Genomic DNA, 22,167 nt, shown 5'->3' on the forward strand with positions numbered 1-22,167 from the left:
ACAAAGGCTACCTCAAGAAATGCCCATAATTTCTGAAATTCTTAAATCTGTGCACTGCCAATAACTCTATTCAGGGAGCCCTGGGTAATATCTGAAAGGCTCAGTGACCTCCCTGTGCCAGACAAACAGCACAGCTGCTGCAAATGAGTCTGAGGAAAAGGAGGCCAGTGTGTTTATACCAGAGTGCAGGGAGGAGCAGGAGTCTCCGCAGATTCTCTCCTAACCCAGCTGTTGCCCCTGAGATCCCCTTGCCCCAGGGGAGGCACGACTCAGCATGCCAAAAAGCCATGGCCTCAGGCAGAATCTTTTTCCAGAGGAGCCTTAGGAAGAAAATATAAATGTAGAAAATTAGGGAGCAACACAAAGCCATCAACCAGTTCCTCTGGCCTAGTCCCTGAGGAAGAGGCCAGAGAGGCAGACCCAGACAAATGACCACTGCTCCACCCTTGTCTTTCTTTATGCACTGAGCCAAAATTCAGTTATTTTTTCTGTGGAAAAAAAAAAATCTGGACAATATTTTTTGTTCCAGAAAAGCCAAAATACCTGGAAAGGGCTTTCTTCTCTCCACTAGAGGGGTGGTTCTGAGCAGGCTGAGAATGATAAGACTGGGGAGAGGAAAAGCCTTCAACTATATAGGAGCAAAAATGAAGAGAAATTATGGCAGCCAGTATGGCTCCAAGCTTGTTAGGAGAAATGCATGGAAAAGACAAGAATAAAATAGGAGACAAAAATATGCTGTACCCAGTAGCTACAGAGAAAAACCCCAAAACTCCAATACTTTGAAACAGTAAAGCTTCTGTCTTGCTGGTAAAATAAAACCAAGCAGAAGGGTTTTCCACTAGAAAATGAAGGGATGACCAGTTGACAAGAGGGTGTCTTGGATGGCGTGGTATTTTTTTCTTGGTATGACAGTTACTCTGTTGAGTCTTGAGGTATGAATCGCACTGCAGTAGGACAAATAGTTAAATGGGTCTGAATAATTCAGCACATCTGAACAGAAAGGAAGGAGTGCTGGAGACTGAAAAATTGGAAATTGTCATTCCACAGAGAAAAGGGTTTGAGTAACAGTGAGAGTGACTCCTTATACATTCCCAGCATGTCCATGCAGCAGCTACAGCAGTAATGTAGTAATCAGTTAGAGTCAGGGTGCATTTGAGCTGTTACAAAATACATGGTTTGATTTGGTTCCATACCACAGCTCTTCTTCTATTGCTGTTATGGTTTTCCATCAGTATATAATATTCTGCCTAACTGTATTTTAATAGCACACTATGGGCAGCTCTGTGCTCTGCTGAAAACAAAATATTTAAACAAAGAGCTGTGAATTTTTAACCCATTCATATTTCATGGCTAAGTTTATTGAATTTTTTATAGCACTCCAATAGTTTTCTGCAGAGGTCACAGTGGCCTTTTGCTAATAGGCAGCATAACAAGTTGGTCCATTATAATATGGCTCCAAACTCTGAAATATGGCAGCTGAGAAGAAGAAAGGTAGACAACAGCAGGGACTTTCCCAGAGACTTTTTGAGGGGTCAGACATGAATTATTTGTAACACAGGCAGAAATGTGCAGTGGTTGTTGCTTTAGCTTCATACTGGTGCCTGAGTGGACTCAGTCAGTGTTTGGCCTCAGCCCCAGCTGAGCTCAGCATCACACAGAGATGGATTCATGGGTCACTCCAGCTGGAGCACACTGTCCAGCCCACTTCCCTGACACCTCTGAACTGCCTTCCTGCCCTGAGCATGTTGAGGCTGCACATGAAGAAAAATGAAGCCATTCACAGCTGGCATGCTGAGGAAGCTTGGAAGACAAGCCCTGTGACACTGCCATGGCAGAGCCACCAGCCTGCTCCAGCTCCTGCACAGCTGCTGGTGAAAATGCCCAGCAACAAGGGTACCCAAAGCTATCATTAGCAGCACTTAAACACAGCAGTTGGGAAGCAGCACAGGGAAACACAAAACCTCTGATTGCAGGAAGCTGGGATAAAGTCCTAGCACCCTGGGAGAAAGCAAAGCCTGTGTTCTAAAATCCCCTTTCAGAACAAATCAGGCTTTCAGCTGCTGGGGTGACTCGTGGCTGAGGATGCCATTAACAGAGACGGTGGGACACCTCACTGAAGTCTCATCTCCAGGCTGAACATAACTAGGTGAGCATGACATCTGCAGTTAAACAGGACACAAGCAAGACTCTGTGTCAGAAAGTGTTCCTGGATGGCACACTCATGGAAGTGACCACCTGTCAGCTGTGCACATTTTGGGAATGTGGCAGCAGGCCTTCGTCACACGTGACAGAACATCAACCAGGGTGCTGCAGACATGCCTGGAGCATGACTAAGAAGGGATGTCCATAGACAAACTTGGCACATTCTAATTCAGACTTGTATCAAATCATGTGATGCCCCATTTAAAATAATTTTAAACCAATTTTTTAGTGCTTAAAAACCCCAAACTTCTGTTTTATGTGGATGTAGCTATATTTTTGCAAGACAGCAATTGTCCCTTCTATCTTCTTTGGGCTTTCCATTTTGTACTGAAAAAAGCAAAGCAAAGCAAAATCTCGTCAGTGTTTTCTGGAAATAGTTCACAGAGTTGTGGTTCCATCAGAGCAGCTGATTTTGCATTCCAGGCTTGGGGAGCATCACACAAACCAGCACAGGGGCTTGGCACAGCAACACTCACCACTTCCAAGATGATTTGCCTGTCAGGCACCCATGCAAATGGCATTGTGTCTGTGATAAGCAACTCTCTCCTCATTATCCTCTCTGAAAAGCTTAAACCACTTTCTGATTAATTCAGGAGGAGTGGATAAGGGCTCTGTCATTTTACATTGCTTAATGCTTTCCATTACAAAGACCATCATGATGTTTCACCAGAAACTTTCATATATTCAGCGTTCTGCCGTGGGGTTAGGGGAGCTGGATTTTCAGCAGCAGCAAAGCCTTTTGGCTGAAAGAGTGAAATTCTTGCTAGGTTTTTGTGAATAAGTATATTGCCCCCAAAATATCACCCTTAATTTTAGTCTTTGGAAAGACTTGCTTCCTTGCCAGCCATCAGCTTTCTGAGGATAAGCGGTGGCTGTAGCAAAACCACTGATTTACTCCTCTTGGGAGGCCTCAGTATCTCTGCTGAAGCAATCAGTGATGAGAACAGAGACAGGCCAGGGGCCTTCCCTCTCCCTGTACAATCACACATAGCCAACAACCCCTCCATCAGTCCAAGCTTCAGGATAAGGATCCACTGCCAATGACACCAAATAAATAAACACCACCAACATTGCCCCTGAATAAACCATAACCAGCACCAAAGAGACAAAAGATACCCCTAAACTCACCAATCAACCACACCCTGCAACAGCTGCTGCAACTAATCCCACCACTCCATAACAGGGTGACTGATTACACTGCCAGCCCCTGTACACAGCAGCAGAATGCCTTCTTTTCTGGGGCACCATGTGAAACAGCAGAATTCCCCCTCGGGCCTCCAGCTCCTGCCTCCTCACACTGCAGGGCCCTCCTGTCTCCAGAAGGTGACCAAGGAGTCCTGGGTGTGTCTATTCCCCAGCCTGGAGGGGACACTCAGGACTCAGTTCTGCTGTCCCAAGACACCTTCTGCTATTTCAGACACCCTCTTCTTTCCTGCAGGTCTCTCTGGGGCTAAAGGAGAAGCAGGAGACCCACAACCTTCTGGAGAGGTGGCTGGAGGGTAAATGGGGTTCCCTAGAGTGTGTAATACAGCAGCAGAAGTCTAGGATTAGGGGACAGATTCAGATGCTCCTCTGTCTCCACTTCCAGACACCCAAACACACCTATCCCCCCACCACAGGTACCTGCAGGTGGAGGGAATGTCTCAGCTCCTGTTACTGTCACTGGAGAGCCATTTAGTAGGACCTGGAGAGTTGTGAATTCACCAGACATCCCATTTTAGGGAAGTCCTGTAGACCCCAATGACTTCAGTGGCAGGACAGGTAAGAGTTTCACGTGTAGACAGATATTCCAGCAACACCCAAATTTTGGGGTCTGGGTCTGGAGGCAAGTCCCATCCTGTGTGTCTGTGTCTAGGGTTCAGATGCTTCTCACAAGGACAGCAGGTTGCTACAGTTACATATCATTTGTTCTTCATAATTTTCCACACCAGGGGAAAAATGGAGAATTATATTTAAAAACAGAAGCATGCAAAAAAATTATGTTAAGAAACAAGTTGCAAAGTCAGATACTTGAAAATTAAAAGTTTGTATGCAGAAGCCATTCTGCAAAGCCTAATTCAGTTACCTTGTGAATATATTGCAATTTTCCACATTTTACAGCAGTATAATTTTTTCGTATCCACCTCTCTTTTCATTTTGTATTTCAAATTACTTTCCTCCTATGTCTAACAATACATTATTAATATAAATATAGCCATTCAAATGTATTACAAATATCTCTGTACAAACATTGTATTTATTTAGGCTGCATAGTCAAGCACTTGAAAGCCAGGAAATGCCAGATGTACACACTGCAAGCACAGCGAGATACATTCTCTAGCCCAGAAATCTTATGAATCAAATTAACACAAGGTGAACCATCTGCCATGGGGATAGGATGGGAAGACAAAAATAATAAGTGACCAGGACATGTTATATAACCCAGGTATGAGCACTGAGAGAAAATGAGAGCTTGCCTTTGTTTTCTGCTAAGAGGTTTCAAGAGACCTCTTGGCCCTGATGCTGTTGACATTCCTGGAATAAAGTTCTGCATATTGCACATATCCCTGGATCTTCTGAAATGGCATCATCAGAAGCAGTGTGCCTGTGGGGGCTCAGAGATGCCTTTCTCCAGTACTGGTTAACAGACAAATTCCTGGTGGTAGGACTTTGCAGTACTAAGTGGGAGTTCATCTAGCAAAAGTGCTGCAAGTTTAAAAAAAAAGGATATTTCATGTTACAGAGCATGACTCTGGGCTCCAGGATAAGGAGAGCCTACCCTGAGCCCACTGTGCTGAAAAGCCAGGGCCTTGCAGAGCAGATCCTGCCCTGAGTGGCCTCTCATCACTGGGAGGTGGCACATGCTTGGATTAACCTTCTTCTTCATGTTCAGTGTTATTTTCAGGGGTGGGTATCTGAGCATGGGTGTGTGCAGCAACACTGGATGTTGTACACAGAGCTGTGATCCCATTCTTTGGGGCTTTGTCTCTGAGTACCTCCTGCTGGCTCTAGTGACAGAGAATGGCACTGACACTGCCTGCTGTCCCCATATGGGATACTTTAGACATCCAGGATGGGAAAACAAGGAGATAAATGGAATTAAGTTCTCAACTTGATCTCCTTGCCAGTTGTTCCACCAGATCATTACCTCTGCTACAGCTCCTGCTCTCTGTGTGATGCCTCTGTTTTTATGCTCAAGCTAAAATATCTCAACAATGTGAATGTAGGAGGAGACAGTAATGTGATTCCATGCCCCTTTTGCTGGACTGGCTACAGGCCACTCTTTTGCCCCAAATGCATCTTTCTCCAGCAGGCTCTGTAGAGCATCCCAAGCTGCTCTCTGTGCTACAGGTTTTTGGTGGAAAAGGCTCCTGAAGAGCAATGGCTTTTCAAAAACTGTCTGGATTACTGTTTCACCAATCTGTCTGCTAATTTCAGATTCAGATTCATGCCTTTTCTGTGGGATCCAGGGGTATTCCCCAGCTCCCAGATCTGTGTCTGTGTGTGCCTTCTTCCCACTTCTGTTCCTGGGGCTGAATCACACCTTGGATATTTGTCAGCCCCCTGTCTCCACATTCCAGAAGTCTGCATGAGCTGTCCAGAGAAGGAGCAGTGACACATTTCTGTTCTTCTTTTGGAAAGAAGAGGAGAGAGAGCAGGCCTGCAGGGCTCACCACAGGGCCAGCATGGCCTGTGCTACCTGAGCAGCCCCCTGGCATGAGCACTTCAAACTCTGCACAATCTGTTCCCAATTTCTGGTGCGTCAGATGATTCATGACACAGAGGAGAAGAATAAATATAAATGGCAACTCTCACCATGCTGCTGTTAATCATCTCAGAGTATTGTTGTCCCAGCACGCTCCTCCCACTGGCTGACACCCCTCCAGAGTGTTTGTGTCTCATAGGCTTGGGCAGCAAAGGGGGGTAAACACCAGAGAAGCCACATCCCTGCACATTTGTGGTTCTAATAACCAATGTTACTCCTGGAAACTCTGCAATCCACTCCCCACCCACGTGCCTGCCATCTGCTTCAGGCTTTTTGGTGGTGGTTCTCACCCATATGAGAACAACTGCACCCATCTCATCCTCAGACTTGTGTCAAATGTTGCTTTCTTTCCAGTCTAGAAGGAGGAACTGTGGGAAGGGTGTCGAGATTTCCCTTTCCTCGTTTCTGAGACTTTTGAAAAAATATCTTTTCTGCAATGTCCACAACAAAATGCTCTTTTTCTTCTCTTTCATACATATATCAAAGCACACCCCTTGCCCTGATCTTTCTTTGGAGCATGCAGTTTGTTCCTATTACTCTTTGCTGTTGTTAGTATTGATCACTATAGTGGTTTTTAAGTTTCCTTGCTCCAGTAGGTGGAAAAACCCACCACTTCTCTGACCTTTAGAAATGCTTTTCTTAGCTATCAGCGTAACTCAATGTGCAAGATTTAAAAAGGGGTGGAAGAAGATACATCTCTGCTGATTTGTTAAAGTGGGGTCAAGTGGGTGGAGGAAAGAAATTATATGAATAGAGAGGTGTGAATTTACCTTCTTTATGCTGTTTGTTGTATGCATTCCACCCTGTCTCTTGGCCTGCACAGGAACAGGCAGGTCCACACTTACCCTACATGGTGCCATTAGCACTAGAATATTCTCTGAAATCTTTAATTACCCTAATGACTTCAACACAAGCTGCCAAACAGAGAGCTCTATAACTGCAGGATTTTTGTCTAACTTAATTGAGACTCCTTTTAAAAGCACCCCTAACCCACCTCAAAATGTCATTAGTTAAAAATGTGATTTTTCTGTGCTTGGCACAAAAATGGAGGAAGGCATTTACTCACTGCAGGTGTGTTGGAGCTTCCCTGTGGTACCTTGCATTACATCACTCACCAGGAAACTGCACATTTCCACAGCAAAAGGCTACAGCAGAGTCGGTGCTGAAGCAGAATGAGAGGGGAAGGAAGAAACACCTTTCTTTTTAAACATGTATATAGTTCAACTGGCTAAAATGGCTTTGGGAAAAATGCAGATAAATTCCCTTCCTTATGAGGCTGAGTCAGAGGAATTGCTAAGAGAATTAGTCTGAAATTATAGAAGTGAAATTACAAATTAAATAAAATATGTCCTGGAGACTTCACAATGAAAATATTGTCCTATAAGTGCTAATAACATATTTACCATTGCTTTCTATCCAGGCCAAAGAAAAGTGAAGGGGGAAAAAAGGAGTGGGAATAGAAGGTTAAACACTTCAGTGTGATGCAATGCTGTGATGTCTCTCTTAGCTGCCAACAAAAGCAACATTTTGAGTTTTGGCTGATAATTCAACTGGGAGGTTTTCAAAGCCATTTACTGATTAGCAGAAGAACAACTGTAACATAAATAGCAGCACAGACTAAGCAGAACAATAGAGGGAGAAAACACAACATCTCCAAACAAAACTCTGTGCATCTCACTGGCAGCCAGTTAAGTGTCTGGAGTACAGCAGTCTGTCCCTTACCTTTGCAGCCACCTCGGCCAAGAAACACAAACACAAGCTTCAGGAAAATGAGACAAGATGTGAACTGGGCAGATCATTCACATCCCATCTTTTCTGGGGTTGCTTGGAATTGGACCTTTCTCTGCCTCCTGAACTGATGCTGCAAAGCTGTTGTTATTGTGTTGTTGTTGCCCTTTTGTGCTGCCTCACGTATTTTGCGATCTGCTTTCTGTATTTATTAATTTATACCTGTGGTTTTTTGCTCACACCAACCTCATGCTTGATCATTTCTACCTACAATCAGGTTGTGTCCCCACGGCTCCCTGGCTTGGCTCAAAGTCTTCAGGTGCAATTGTTTGTGAGAAATGCTTTTGTAGAGAAAACCTATCCTGCATGGGAGGGGAGGAGGGAAGAAAAACAATGTCATATATTTCCTCTATTGTTGCTTTTGCAACCCATTGATCATTGTTAATATAAGTAACTTAGTTTCTCTTTAATAAGTGTACAGCATAGAAGGTGTGTTTATCATAAACTTGGAGATTCTGGAGACATGAGGGACTTAGTGGTCTCTAAGACTGTCTCTTGAGACAGCATTCCTAACAATCCATTATCCTTTCCAGGTATTTGTAACAGCTAGTGAGCCTTAAAAATGCTCTACCTTAAAAAATAAGGTCTGTGATATTTTCTTTACTTCCCTTCCTAGAAGTAAAAGTGGCAATGGGAGACCCAGGCTGCTTTCAGCTCATGTCTAATATAGGAAAAAATCAGACATCTCCAGAGGTTTCACCAGAGCAGTTTTCTCTCAGTTCTAATCAGTAAGAATGAGAAAAGAAGATATTTGCAGTTGCCTGCTGGGTCCATCATTTTTCTTTGTTAGTGGACTACAATATATCTGTGTTCATAGCACAAGAATGCAGCCAACAGATCCTAGACATATCATATATTTCTGGGGTTTAGCAACCCATAAAAGTGGAGCGTAGCATCTGATTTATCTCAGCAAATGGCTCCAACTGTTCTCAGGAACATATTTTTTTCATCAGAGGAGGTGTTCCCTAGTTTAAGTCTTGATTTGAATCTCCTTGCCCGGGATATCTTTACAGAACTATTTATAAAATATTATCCACTTCATAAATGCATTTTGAATGCTTTGTTCATGCAGCGACCCTCCTGAAATCATTGTTTCTTCCCAAAGGAAACTAGCAGGACCTTTAGTAATTGCTGGATTATCAAAAAATGCACAACCTCATTTTCTGCCATAAGCAAGTTATTGGAGTTTCATAAGTGCTCAATCACGTGCATTATTTTACTATACTGGCCTGAAGAGACCACCAAGGAGAAGGTAAATGACCCATAGAGGCACAGAAAAATATTTACATTCCTGAATGATCTGGTACTTCACTTGCTCACTGCCCGTGGTGCTGCTTCTCTCATGTGTGAATGCAAGGGATGCCTGGGCCCTATGTCCCACAACATATTATGTATAAGAGAATGATGACAAGCAATGATGTTATAAATACCTGACATTTATCTTGGCCTGGTTTTAAATAGTGGAGTCAACCTTACTCATCTGCAACCCTCCAGCACAGCTGTTTTATGGTCCCTCCCTTCTTCCTCTCCCACCAACTTTCTGGTTTTGCCTCTGAAGCCTAAATCCTGCTATGACACAGAGATGAAAAATCTTCAGGCTGGTCTCCATCAGAAAAAAATTCTCCTGGTGTTGATAGGCCTCCATAAATCACTGGACAGCCTCTTCCTTCCAGAAAGGAAATCGAAAGGGGAGCATGACAGATACATATTTTTGATTGTTTAACACTTAGTTTTAACCAATAGGTGAATGCACTGGAAATACAAGGCAGAGATAAATTAGAGGGATTCTTTATCTTCAGGTGGGAAATGCTGGTTTGACAAAACTGAATTTTTTTACTGGTACATATGGCTTTCATTAAAATATTTGCAAAATATGTTGAAATATTCCGTTCTTACCTTTGTGCTACAGCTTTTATATTACACTGTTATTTTACATAAATGCAAACTGAAGTCTAATTTAATGAGCCCAAAGGAAAGAGTTTGACTTCAGTGTTTGAATGTTTGCCCCCATGAAAAAGAATAAAATCAGTGCAAGTCACTTCAATTTATGATTCAGTATGAAACCAAATTTTGAAATCCTGCAGCTTTCCTGAGGATGGGAGTTCTGGTTTCTGACTGCCCCTAGTTCTGGGCTGATCATGGCACAGAAATGGGACTGAAGGGGTGCAGCACACACCATGGCCTGAGCTCCCTGCTCTGTACCACAGCATCCAAGTGCCACAAAAGCTCATTCAGCAGCATCTCTGGAAAACTTCTTTTTAACTCATTTCAGTTGCTTTTTCTTTTCTTATTTATTGTTGGTGGGGCTTTTTTCCCTTTTATTTTCCCCTCTTTTTCTCTTCCAGGGACTTTTTTCATAGTCTTGTCTTTCTTTTTCTTTTTTCTCTCTTAAATGGTTTGGTGAGTGTGATGCTCTCTGTTGGCAGTCCATACATGGGTTAAAGGATGAGGAGAGGTGCTTTGCCCTTGCCTAGGGGTGGCTAAACTGCCTAAAATTTCTCCCTGGGAGACTGACTTTAATCCCTGCAGGAAGGTGGGAACATGGATGATATATGACTAAGCTATTTCATGGCTTATGGCTTTTATCAGCATGTAAATGAAAGACAGTGAGTGTCTCTTTCAAACGTTCACAGTGAAAAGGGTTCATTTGGACACATTATCAAAAAATAAGCAGTGAGAAAGAGATGGGAACACGGCAGAGAGAGGCAGAGACTGGGATGTGACCAGTGTAGGAATGAGTCACCTGAAGCCTCACAGAGGGATGTGGTGCAGACTTTACTTTGTGACCCCAGGAAAGCAATTTACACCTTTTCAAAGCAGCTATTAACTTCAGGAGACCAAATTGAAACAGCATGAAAGAAATTTCTTTCGCTGGACATGTCCATATGTAGGCTGGACACAAACCCCCTACTTACAGCCAGGAGAAAGCAATAACTGGGCTTCAGAAATTTACCTCTTGGGCTGCTGTGGATGCTCCCACCAGGACAAAAGCAGCTCTCAGAAATGCCTGTTTCTACCCCCAGCCTTCACGAGGAGCCAACAGGGCTCACCATGCCCAGCTATCAGCAGTGCAGGGTCGGGAGTTAGGTGAGAAGCTGCAGCACCTGCCCTGCAGCATCTTGTTTGATGCAGCTGCTGAGTGGTTGCAAACCCCCTCACCTCAGGTGACACCTGTACAACAGGTGCTTTGGAAGCAAAACCATTTTCTTGTGATCTTGTACATGGATCTTGTGGAAAAAAAAATAAAATCTAACAGCCTGATTTTTTTTTCTAAGGGAAAATGTTCTGTCGGGATTGTGCTATTGCATTTGCTGGGAAATGTCCTGACGAAGGCAGGAGTGATGAATCTGACTCCATGTTGTCAGAAGGCTAATTTATTATTTTATGATACTATATTATATTAAAGAATACTATACCAAACTCTATATAATACTATGATAAACTAAAATACTATACTAAACTAAATACTGTACTAAACTCTACTAAAGAATACAGAAAAGATACTGAAGGCTAAAAAGATAATAATGAAAACTCATGACTCTAGAAAGAGTCTTGACACAGCTTGGCCCTGATTGGCCAAAGAGTCGAAAACAACTCACAGCAGAATCCAATGAAACAATCACCTGTGGGTAAACAATCTCCAAACACACTCCACATGTGAGCACAACACAGGAGAAGCAAATGAGATAAGAATTGTTTTCCTTTTCTCTGAGGCTTCTCAGCTTCCCAGGAGAAACATCCTGGGTGAAGGGATTTTTTCAGAGAATGTGAATGCCACATTGTGCTGCTTCAAGATTCTTGAATGTCAGAGCCAAATTAAAAAAAAAAAGCAAGTGAGAAATGTGCTATTAGGAAATCACAGATACTTTTAAGGGCCTCAACCGTTGGGCTGTTCCTTTCAGAAGATAATTCCTTAATCAAAAACTGCCTTGTTTTTAGAAATACAGCAAGGGACAGGTAAGATCAGCATCTAATGGAGGAGTTCAGTCTGGCAGTTTTTGTGCCGTCCAAGTTATTGTTTCTTGTATTCATGCATAGCCATAAAACTGTTACAGGTCTTAAATAAGAAACCCTAAAACATTATAAGGTGTCAGAACAGAGAAACAGAGGGTAGAGAAAATTCAGACAGCACTCCCTACCCATTCTGTCTATCTTTCCTGGAAAATAAGAATCTTGAAAAGACTAAAGAGAAACTTATTAGCCTTTCAATAGCAATCCAGTGTTCTAATGTGCATCCCAGGCCAAACTCAGCCCTCATTTAAGTGATTGGGACACTCATGAAGTCAGGAAATTCATGGAGTCAGGCTTTTGCCTGAATTTGGCTTCCTTTTTAAATGGGGGAGCTCCTTTGGGTTTTTTTTCCCTAGGAGTGAAAATACAGTTTACAACCAGGATGTGATACATCCCTTCACAAATAATAAACAAATTCCCTGTGACAGAAGCTCAGCCTCACCTAACTGAGCTCTGTGCAGCACTCAGAAGAAAAAGAATAAAAAGCTGCTACAGCTCTAACACAAGCTGGGATGAACAGGATGTGTACCTGACTTCTGGTTTGAATTCAGCAGGCTCCTCTCTCCTAACAGTACAAACAGATCCTGCTTCCCCAAGCATATGGCAGCAGCACATGCAATTTACATCCCAGATGGGATCTTTGTCAGGCAATGTCCGACTATAAAATGTCACAAGAAGTCACTTCAGATCCCCATTATTGAATGCAGACGCTCAGCATTCCCTTTTGTAGCACTGTCCACAGCTCCAGGAGAGGTGCTTTTATTATAATTTTTATTTGTACTGCATTAGTACCTGCAAGTTAGAGAGCACTGCAACGCCTCTGCCATCGTACTGTGAAAAATGAAAAATGTAGGGTTCCTTCAGATGCCCACAGACTCATTTAGCCACAGATGAAACCAGTTGGAGTGACATATAATGAGGAGGAATGGGACAGGAAAAACAACAGTGCATGGTTACTGCAGAGCATATTTTATCATTTGGTCTCAAAGCTTGGAAAACAGGGTAAGCAAAATTATCCCTGTTTCAAAGGTGGGGAACCAGAGGCATGAGCAGGTGACTTGTCAGAGCATGCCAAAGCAGTGACAGAGCTGGCATCAAAACCCCAGTCACAGGCCAGCCCTTCACTTTCACACTGCCTCCTCCTCACACACTCGGGTCCCATTTAGAGAGATCACGTAATGCCTATGAATAGCTCAGCCACACACATGTCAATGTGGGGGCAAAACACCACGCAGAATAGGCTTTTCATCTCCTTGGTGCCTGTACCATCATGCTTAATTGGCACTGCTGTGTGGGCAGCACAATGGAAATGCCTGCAAAATGCAGATTTTAAAGACCTGTATGAAAAGGGCCCCTCTTCCAGGAGGAGGAAAAGCATGTGTGCACTCAGTGGGAAACTGGATATCCAGGCAAATGGGGTTGTGATTTCTGGCATTGCAGAGGATGGAAATCAACAGGGCATCAAAGTAAATAAATGGACAGAAGTCTGGAATGGGAAAAGAGAATGTTTGTGCTTGATATATTTATAAAGAAGACAGAAGCAGAAAGGGATAGAGCAGGGAAGGAAATTGCTTTATCAATGCACATGCATTAGATTTAATGGGTTTCATACTAGGAAAGCCAAGAGTGGAAGGATTCATGTATTCCCCTCACAATGGACTATTACAAATACCATGTGGGGCACAGCAAGTAACTCAGGCTGTGGAAATTCGTCTTACAGTGGACCTGAAAGACAGGGAGAATGGTCAATGAGAGGCTTCTGAGGTCAAGAAGAGTGGTGATGATGAAGGGAAGGGAAGGAAGATGCAAAGGATGATGTTTCAGCCCAGAAACATTACTTCCACGTTAATGAATGGCTCTTACAAGCTCATCAGTGTATGTGGCTGGAATGCAGAGAGGATGAGCAATGGACTGTGAGTTTCTTGTTTCAAAGGAAGCAAGGAGAAGAACAGAGGAAGCCATTGATGAGAAGCATTAAAGGAATAAACAGAGAAGTAAAAAGAGGTCTTAGGAGGCAGAGGACTGCCAAAGCCACAGAAAGAAAGGGTTGAACAAGGGGATAAAACTGATGTCACCAAAGCCAGTAAGGAGGGTTATGACCTAAAGATAGGGAGTAACTGGGAAAGAAGAGATCAACAACAGTGTATGTGCCACCCACCAACAACTGCACAAGCAGTGGACCACTGTTCATCCCATTTCCCTTACCCTGGCCCACGAGCACATGAGAGAACTTTAGTCGTGTGGCAAAAACTTTGTCTTGAAGGATCTTACCTCTTTTCACTGACCAACCTTGCCTCATGTCCTTCATCCATGCTGACAGTGACACTGGTGTTAACACCACTGGCTTGACATGGCAGTGCCATGAAACCCAGATAATTGCACCATGAAAACCCAAGAGTTTCACAGCACATCACATAGCCAGTCTCTAGCCAGTAATTTGCCTGCAATACTGTCCCCTTAGCAAGAATTTGCAAAATCCTGAGAACTTGGTCTGGACGAGAAAATGTTCAGTGTAACCCGTGAATTTCCTGCAGTCATTAATCTGATGTTTTTATTTTACCTCTCCTAGTCATCCTGGTCCCTTTTAATGAGACTGCATATTAAGTCATTCTAGGCTTTACCTGTAAATTTGCATGCAGCAAGATTTTGATTAATGTTTTTAATAAAATTTCTTTAGTTTAGTCAGGCAGCAACTTCCCCACTGCCAAACACCCACGCCCAGCCTGCTGTCTTTCCATTTCATCCAGTGAGCCAGGTCAAGCCCCAGTCAAAGCCTCATTCCTGGGAGGCTCCCACTGGGCTATAAAACTGATAATGACACGAGGACAGTGAGCCCAGTGCTCAGACACAGTAATTGCTCAGCAGTCCATAAGAGAAATAATCACAGTGTATAGATAGCAGCCAGCACAGGGAGACCAGAGAGTCCAGAAAAACAAACATATTGTTCTCCAAAGAAGACCTCTAGTTAACTTCTCTCTGCCTTCGTCTAGACTGGAATTAACCTTATGAATTCAGGCAATTATTCTCTGCCCTGACTCTTGTGTGAGTGGCTTCAGAGCCACCTCCCTGCTGTCTCCAGAAGCAGCAGTCCACAAGGACATTTCAGATATTAATTGGAAGGGAAATGTTTGCCAAAGGTCAGTTCCAGCGGAAGAAAAGCCCTTTTCATTGTGGCTGGGGGAAGAGCGGGAAAAAAAAGAATCTCAAGGGAGGCACAGCCAGCCTTTGTGATTTATTTGGTAGAAGGCAGGTGAGAATCAGTGAATCATCCCCCTCCTATATATTTTTGCTCAGCCTTTACCAACTTAACACATTTCTAGCCAGGACATAGATCACTTCAGCACAGTTTTCAAGACTGTGCTTTTTTTTTCCCTACACTTATGCACACACATGATAAATCACTCTGCTGATGACTTTGTGTGGATTAGTGCACAGGAATGTTTAAATCAGTGTTTGGAGTGGCTCATCTCACTTGCTGATGGCCAGCACCCAGTTTAATGCAAAATGGCATTCAGAGCCCAGAAGGGTCTTACTCTTGTATTTCACCTGAGATCACAATGCCGATTGGGATGCAGAGACTGAAGTTTAAGAAGAAAAAGGATGGGAAATTATGAAGGACACATTGAAGGCCTCCTGACAGTTCAAGGCAGAGGCAGGAAATACATCATAAATTATTTCAGCAAGGTCTTCTGCCACACTGGACATCTACCCCTTTGCTGTGCATGCATTTCTCTACAGATCCAGACATCTCTGGCAGCTCTCATCCTGTTCCGGAATTTTTCCTCTCAGACAAATGTAGGATTGCTTTACTTTTATTTTTGTGGTTACTGACAATATATGACATAAATGGAGCATCACATTGCATTCATTATTTAAGAGTTGGGGTGTTTTTTTTGTAAAAAATTTCTCATTTCAGGCCTTTGTTCCTCACTGTCTCATGTTCCTGGGTCCTGGTAAGCTGGGAAATGCATTGGGGGTTCTAGGACTGACAGAAGGGAATGGGCAGATGTACTGGATCATTCTGACTGTGCTGAAAGTCTCTGAAAAACAGAATGAAGATCCTGGCTACAGCACAATCACCTGCCAAGCACCTCAGTGCCAAACACTGGAGGTGGCTCCAGGGTGTTCAGACCATGAGCCCAGGTTTTCAGGCAGCCATGGACTCAGAGGTTTGGGATAGGAGGGTCCCCAAAGCTGGTAGGCACTTGGGTCTCTGTCCCCTCACCAGGTAAACACCTGGGTTAAAGGACATATTCTCTTCAGTAGCCTGCAGAAAAAACTCAAAGACAAGTAAAATTTCCTGAAAGAAACTGAGCTCTACTGTGAAAAACTGGCACAGGAAGGTGTTTTGATACTGTCACAACTGCAGCTGGAAAAAACTGCCTCCAGTTTTTGCAGAAGTTTTGCTGCAACGAGTGTTCTCCTGCTTAAGCGTTTGCTTAAACACGTCCTGTGTTTGCCTCTGCAAGCAGCCCCTGTAATACAAGCTCTCCATCCTCATCCTGCTATCAGACAACCAGGCAGTCTGTGAGCAATGGCTCTCCAATAACTGGTTGAAAAAGAGAACTGCTGCAAGGAAAGGCACTGGATACCTCTTTTGGAGACAGTCCAGACATTCAGCATGTAGAGGCTAATCCAGTTAAGCCATGTAAGGCACATACTCTGCAGATTACCTTTTTAGCTGCCTAGCTAACAACCTACAAGGACCTCCTTCATTTTTTTGTGTAATAGCCTTTGACACCTGTTTCTCACAGGCAGCAGTAATCTGGAGACAGGCAGTATGAGCTTGCTTTCAGAGTTACTGAGTGCTTAAGGTCCATGCAATTTCTGTGAATTTATTTCTCCCAAAGGTTAGGTCCCTTGTCTATAAATTAACTTTGGAAGTCAGCAGGACCCTGACTATTGTTACTTGCAATATACAATGCTCAGAATAAACATGTTTGTGATCCTTCTGCTTTCCACCTCAGCAATGGGGAAGAATGAAAAAATGCACTGTGGCCTTGAGCATCAGCAATGAGCCTTGGGAAACAGCTTTGGCCCTTTGCAGAATGGGGCAAGTCCAAAAATTACAGGTGAAACAACTGCCCTGCCTAATTATGATGATTCCAGAGGGCCACACCTCTGTGGGAGGAATGCTCCCATAGCCATCCACAGTGCAACAGTGGAGTTCTGTCGAGCTGCAGGGACAGGAACAAGGAACTTGACTTGTTGTGACTTTTTTCCATAGTCAGAGCTGAACCCCTCCAGGTGGCAATAACTGACTGCCCCCACAATTCAGGATCCATCCTGCCTTTAGAAACCTCTAATACAGGTTGGATGCACTGCCCTCCCAGAACATCAGAAAAGCTTTTCCTTGGCAGACCCAGTTATTCCTGCTATATGGACGCCTAGAAGCAATTTGTGCATAGTCACTACAATAGTCTTTCAGAGGAATTTATTTAACATGCTTTCCTGAGTCCTTAATTGCAGTCTTGTGAATTCTAGTTACTACCCTGAGCAAATCAACAGTGTTGCTGGGAGAATAATCCCCTGGTTTCCTTTTCCCAGGAAGACAACTAGTGAAAAAGATAGTTCTGCTGTACTGCAACTTCCTATAGCTGTTTTTGATTGCACTGTCCTCCCTAGTGTTACAATAGGAATTAAACTTCTCTCTCTGGTGCAGTTTTTGGATTCTCTCCTGCTGGGAAGATGCTCTGTAATGCCCAGTGATTCACAGCTCTGATATTTCATGTCTAATGGAATTATTTCTGCATGGAATTGTTACCTTTCCTGAGAGAGAGACATTCATAAAGCTGGTAGGAGACAAATTATATACATCTTCCCCTATCTCCTCCGCAGTGCTTCTCAAAATCAAATTATCTGGCTACACTTTTAAAAGTTCCTCCCATTGCAAGAATGTGTGAGAAATTTAAAGAAAAACATGGGGTATTGAAATTACACAAAACACAGGAAATTCAGGGTTACAAATGGACTTAAGAAAGACCCAGCTGTGTCACAGCACAGAGGATTAAGATGGGTGATCTGAAAGCTCTCTCTCCTTTCTCTGTAGACCATATTATCAATAGGTCTCCATTATAGGATTATATGTCTATTAGGCATATGCATAGATCACCACATGAGGTGTGTTCTGTAATTGTTAGATTTGGATTATGACATTTTATTGCTTGAAGTCAGTCTGAGTTTGAAGTGTTTGAGACATCCTGCCTCTGCTCCCTTCAGAGGTGGCTGTGTCCTGTCTCAGTGGCAGTGCCCCAGAGGAGCCCACAGGGCTGCTCTGCCACAAGGGAAATTCCCTGGACAGATGCTTGTGCCATTGCCCCTCCCGCACCCTGTCCTCAGGAATCCCCCAAAACTGCTCTGGGGCTGAAGTCAGAAATCTGAGCTGTGCAGTGGGTCCCATAACCCTTCTGGTGAATCATGCAGGGATCCTGTGCTGCTGGCAGACATTTCTTTTCAATTAGTTCAATTCCCAAAGTAAGCAGATATATTCCAAGTGATATCAATTACAAACATTTCAGTCTGCCTCGGGACAAGAGCAGTGCACCATCTGTGGGGCTCCATTCTTGGGGTTTGCAGGGACAAACCTGCCCCACTGAGGCTGCCCTGGGGGGGCAGTTCAGCCCCATGGCACAGGGCAGGGGCTCCTGGAGCAGCCCAACAGGGCAGGAGGTCATGGGATGTGATCACCCATCAGTGGGACAGTGCCTTGCAGAAAACACAAGGGCTCTGCTGTGGCTGAAGCCCTTCCATGGGGAGAGCACACCCCAGAGATGCAGGAGAGCCTCCCAGGAGACCAGAGCAGTGCAGGTCCCATCCTTGCACCACCAAAGAGCACAGCAGGCTGCCCTGCCAGCAGGGACATGTCAGGAGGGCACTCTGACACCTTCGTTTCTATCCTAAGCCAAGGATTCTGTGCAGCTGCCTGTGCTGAGACTCAGTTCTGTGTGTGCACTAGAAGTGTTTCTTATTTCAGGCGCTCAAGGTTGTCTTTCTTTGTTACCCAAACAAGAACAGCCAGCCACGAGCGCTGTGTGTGGCACAGATCTGGGCAGCAGTGGCTGCCAGTGTGTCAAACACAAACCTTTGGCACAGCAACACCCAGGCCAAGTTCACCTGGGCACAGAATTGGGAACAGGATGGGAAAGCTGGCCTCCATTTTGGGCCACAGACAGAATTTGGTTTGTTTACTCCCAAAAGAGGTGTTTTAACACCACTGAGTTGGCATTACTGTGGTGAGTCTTGTCTTTACCTTCTGAACCAGGTGTCCCACACTGAGGCTGCTGAGGGGCTGTGAATCCCATGGGCCAAACCTGGGGCATGGGGGGGTTCCCACCTCTCAGGGCTGGGATACACCCACCCCACACACCCTGAGCAGCAAGGGAGCCATGGAGTGCTCCTCCTCCTCCAGGAGTCCAAACTGGCCAGGAGTGGGACCAGGGAGAACATTCACCTCCCCTGCAGATAGCGGGTGCCCGTATCAGGTGAGGCTGCTGGACAGACAGAAGTCAGTCAGGTACTCTGAACTTGCTGACTGTGAGATGGAGTTGTGAAGGCTCACGACTTCAGGGGTGGTGGGGCCCAGGAAAAGGTTGTCCAGGGAACTTGTGGGTGCCCCATCCCTGGGAGAGATCAAGGCCAGGTTGGATCAGGCCTTGAACAGCCTGGCCACGTGGAAGGTGTCCCTGCCTGAGGCAGGATGGTTGGAACAAGAGGATCTTTAAGGTCCCTTCCAACCCAAACCATTCTGTGACTCCATGATCCTATAACCTGTGTGGGTAGTTCATCTTTCTCCCTTCAATTAATATTATTTTGCATTTAAATCACTAAGCATGACCTGCATTTGCCCTGCCAACTCTTCAGTACACTTCTCCAGCTATCATTGCTGTTCCTTACAGTTGGAATTAAGTTTTGGCTCAACTAAGTAAACTTTGATCAGCAAAGATTGAGGATCTTGGTGCTCGTCCCTCTTTCTGGATATATTATGCTTGTGTTGGAGCCTACACTGCATGAGTGCCAATCCCCTGAAAATAGGCCCATTAAAGAGCAACAGCATTCATTAATCCTCTAGCCTATAATGCAGACCACAAGGAACTTTCCAAGGGATTTGGCAAGGGCAGGCGATGCTTTGACTGGGGTTGTGAAGGATCTGTTGTCTGAATGGAGGCACCTCAGATTTCCTGCCCCTAGAGAAAAATCCTCTACACACATACACATGGAAGAGATCATCAGCCTTTACAGAGGCCACAAAGATTTGGGATTTCTTCAAAAAGCTGGTAACAAGATTGTGTAAGAATCAAATAACCTTGCAAATAGCTGTATCCCATTAGTCACGAGAACAAATGCTGGGCTGAATTAAATGTTGATTGTGGCTTATGAAGTGTCTCTGTACACATAACCTTGGGCAAGACCCAAAAATTCTGGGCTCTGCATTTGAAAAGCAGCTGACTAAATAGCCATGGCAAAATAATCAAAAAAGCACCGTTTATTTTCTCAATTAACCAAGTGATTAGCTGAGAAATGGGTGCCACAGAAGAAAGAAGAAAGCTTTCCCTTTTTGTGAAATCTGTTTTTCAGACTTTTCACCAGTATTATACATTCCTGGAAAACAAAACTAAGCTCAATATATCTCAGCTCAGCCATGAAATCTTTCCCCTGACTGAACAATCAGTTCAGTGCACTGCTCAGACCTTCGTGCAGCTCTTGTTCCCCTCTCACAAAATTTGAAAGGCAGCAAGATAATTATGGATTACTTACAGCCCTGTCTTATGAGAGGCAGACATTAATTCAGGAGTTCTAGAGGACTTCAGGCAACCAAGCCTTGGTGCTTCCTTTCTATTTAGTTATTCCTGTATTTCCCTTTTAGCAGTTCAGGCTTTTACAGGCGACTGCTTCCACTACCAGACAATGAGTAAATCTGCTGTACCTGGTGTCATTCCTGGTGTAAGCTGGCTCAAATAAAATATTTAATTATGTTTGAGAATTTTTACTTTGTTCTCTCCTGGTTGTCCAGGCTCCCCACTCAGACCTCCCTAAGTTACACTAATCATTTGCAAATTCTTTCCACGGGCCTCTCACCTGCTGTGGTCACTGTGCTCTCTCCCCTGTAGCACACAGGAAAAAATGGTGTTCTTCCTCCTTGAGAAAATGATAAAGAAGATTTCTGCCCCTCTTTGTCTACTAAATCTCTAGTGAATGTTAGCTCACTTTTGGAAGATCACACACAGATAATCAAAGAATCCCCCCACTGCTGTTAATGTGCTGCAGAACAAGTATTTACAGAGTCTGGGAACTGCTAAGAAGCAATCCTGTACTTTTCTTTCTAGGCACAGAATAGGAGTTATCCTCTACAGGCCATGAATATAGTGAGGGAGTGGCTGCCAAAGCACTGGATTTGGGGCCATCTGAGGTGCTGTAGGATGGCCTTGCTGGCCACCAGTTTCTGCCCTCCGTGCCCCGTTGGTCCTGTGTCCCATCTGCTGGATCTGTGCAGATGTCTCCAAGACTCCCAGCTGTCTAAAATGACATCAAAGTACCTCTGGGCTCCTGTGGTCCCCCATGGCCTCAGCTGGGATCAGAGCCAGATTTAGTACTAACTTTGGATCTGCATCTGGACTTTGAGCACCAGAGTTAGCATGAATATTCCCTCTTGGGACACAGCACAGCCTCAGTGCTGCCTGTGTGTGAGGTCTGGGTGTGCCTGCACAAGTAGGAGCACACAACCAGCCCTGCAGGAAAGAGGAACAGGATGGGGGGGTCAGTCCACCCCTTGTGCCTCTGTGAAGATGGATTAGGCTGGCAGCTGCCCCCACCAGTGCAGGGTCAGCAGAGCACAGCCATGCAGATGTGTGGGGTGAGATATTGGACCAGGGGATTATTGAATGAGTCAGACGTGGGTAAGACTTGATAGATCTGAACTGACCCAGGGCTGCTCTCTGGGTCAAACAGAAGAGCAGGATTTTGGTGGAAGGAAGGTCTAGGCTATCAGGAGCCAGGCAGGACCATCCCTGTAAAAACACAGAGAAAACAACACCCTATCCTTCAAGTACACTCAGCAATGAAAACAGCACTCCTACTGATTAAAGCATAATAAATGTAATGAAAAATGAAAAACCCTGTAAGCTATTAGTTATGCTACCTGTTATGCATTTGGTTTAAGCCCTTTGAATGCTGATAAACTGTTTTCCCCTGTAGAAAATCTCCCTACATTATTGCTGTTTTCCTTATTCACCACATTTGCAGTCATCACTAGTAAATTCAAGTAATGAATTAATGAGGAGTCTGGGTGGCATCATAATGCTCTCTTGCACACTACCACAGCTACCACTCAGCAATCCCAGGATTCTTAACCTGCCCAAGTGGATTAATCCTTGCAGTGCTTCTCTGCTGTATGTCAAGGCAGTGAAAGTCCCTACAGGCATAAC

This window comes from Camarhynchus parvulus, chromosome 1 (genome assembly GCF_901933205.1).
Source record: "Camarhynchus parvulus chromosome 1, STF_HiC, whole genome shotgun sequence".
NCBI classification, from domain to species: domain Eukaryota; kingdom Metazoa; phylum Chordata; class Aves; order Passeriformes; family Thraupidae; genus Camarhynchus; species Camarhynchus parvulus.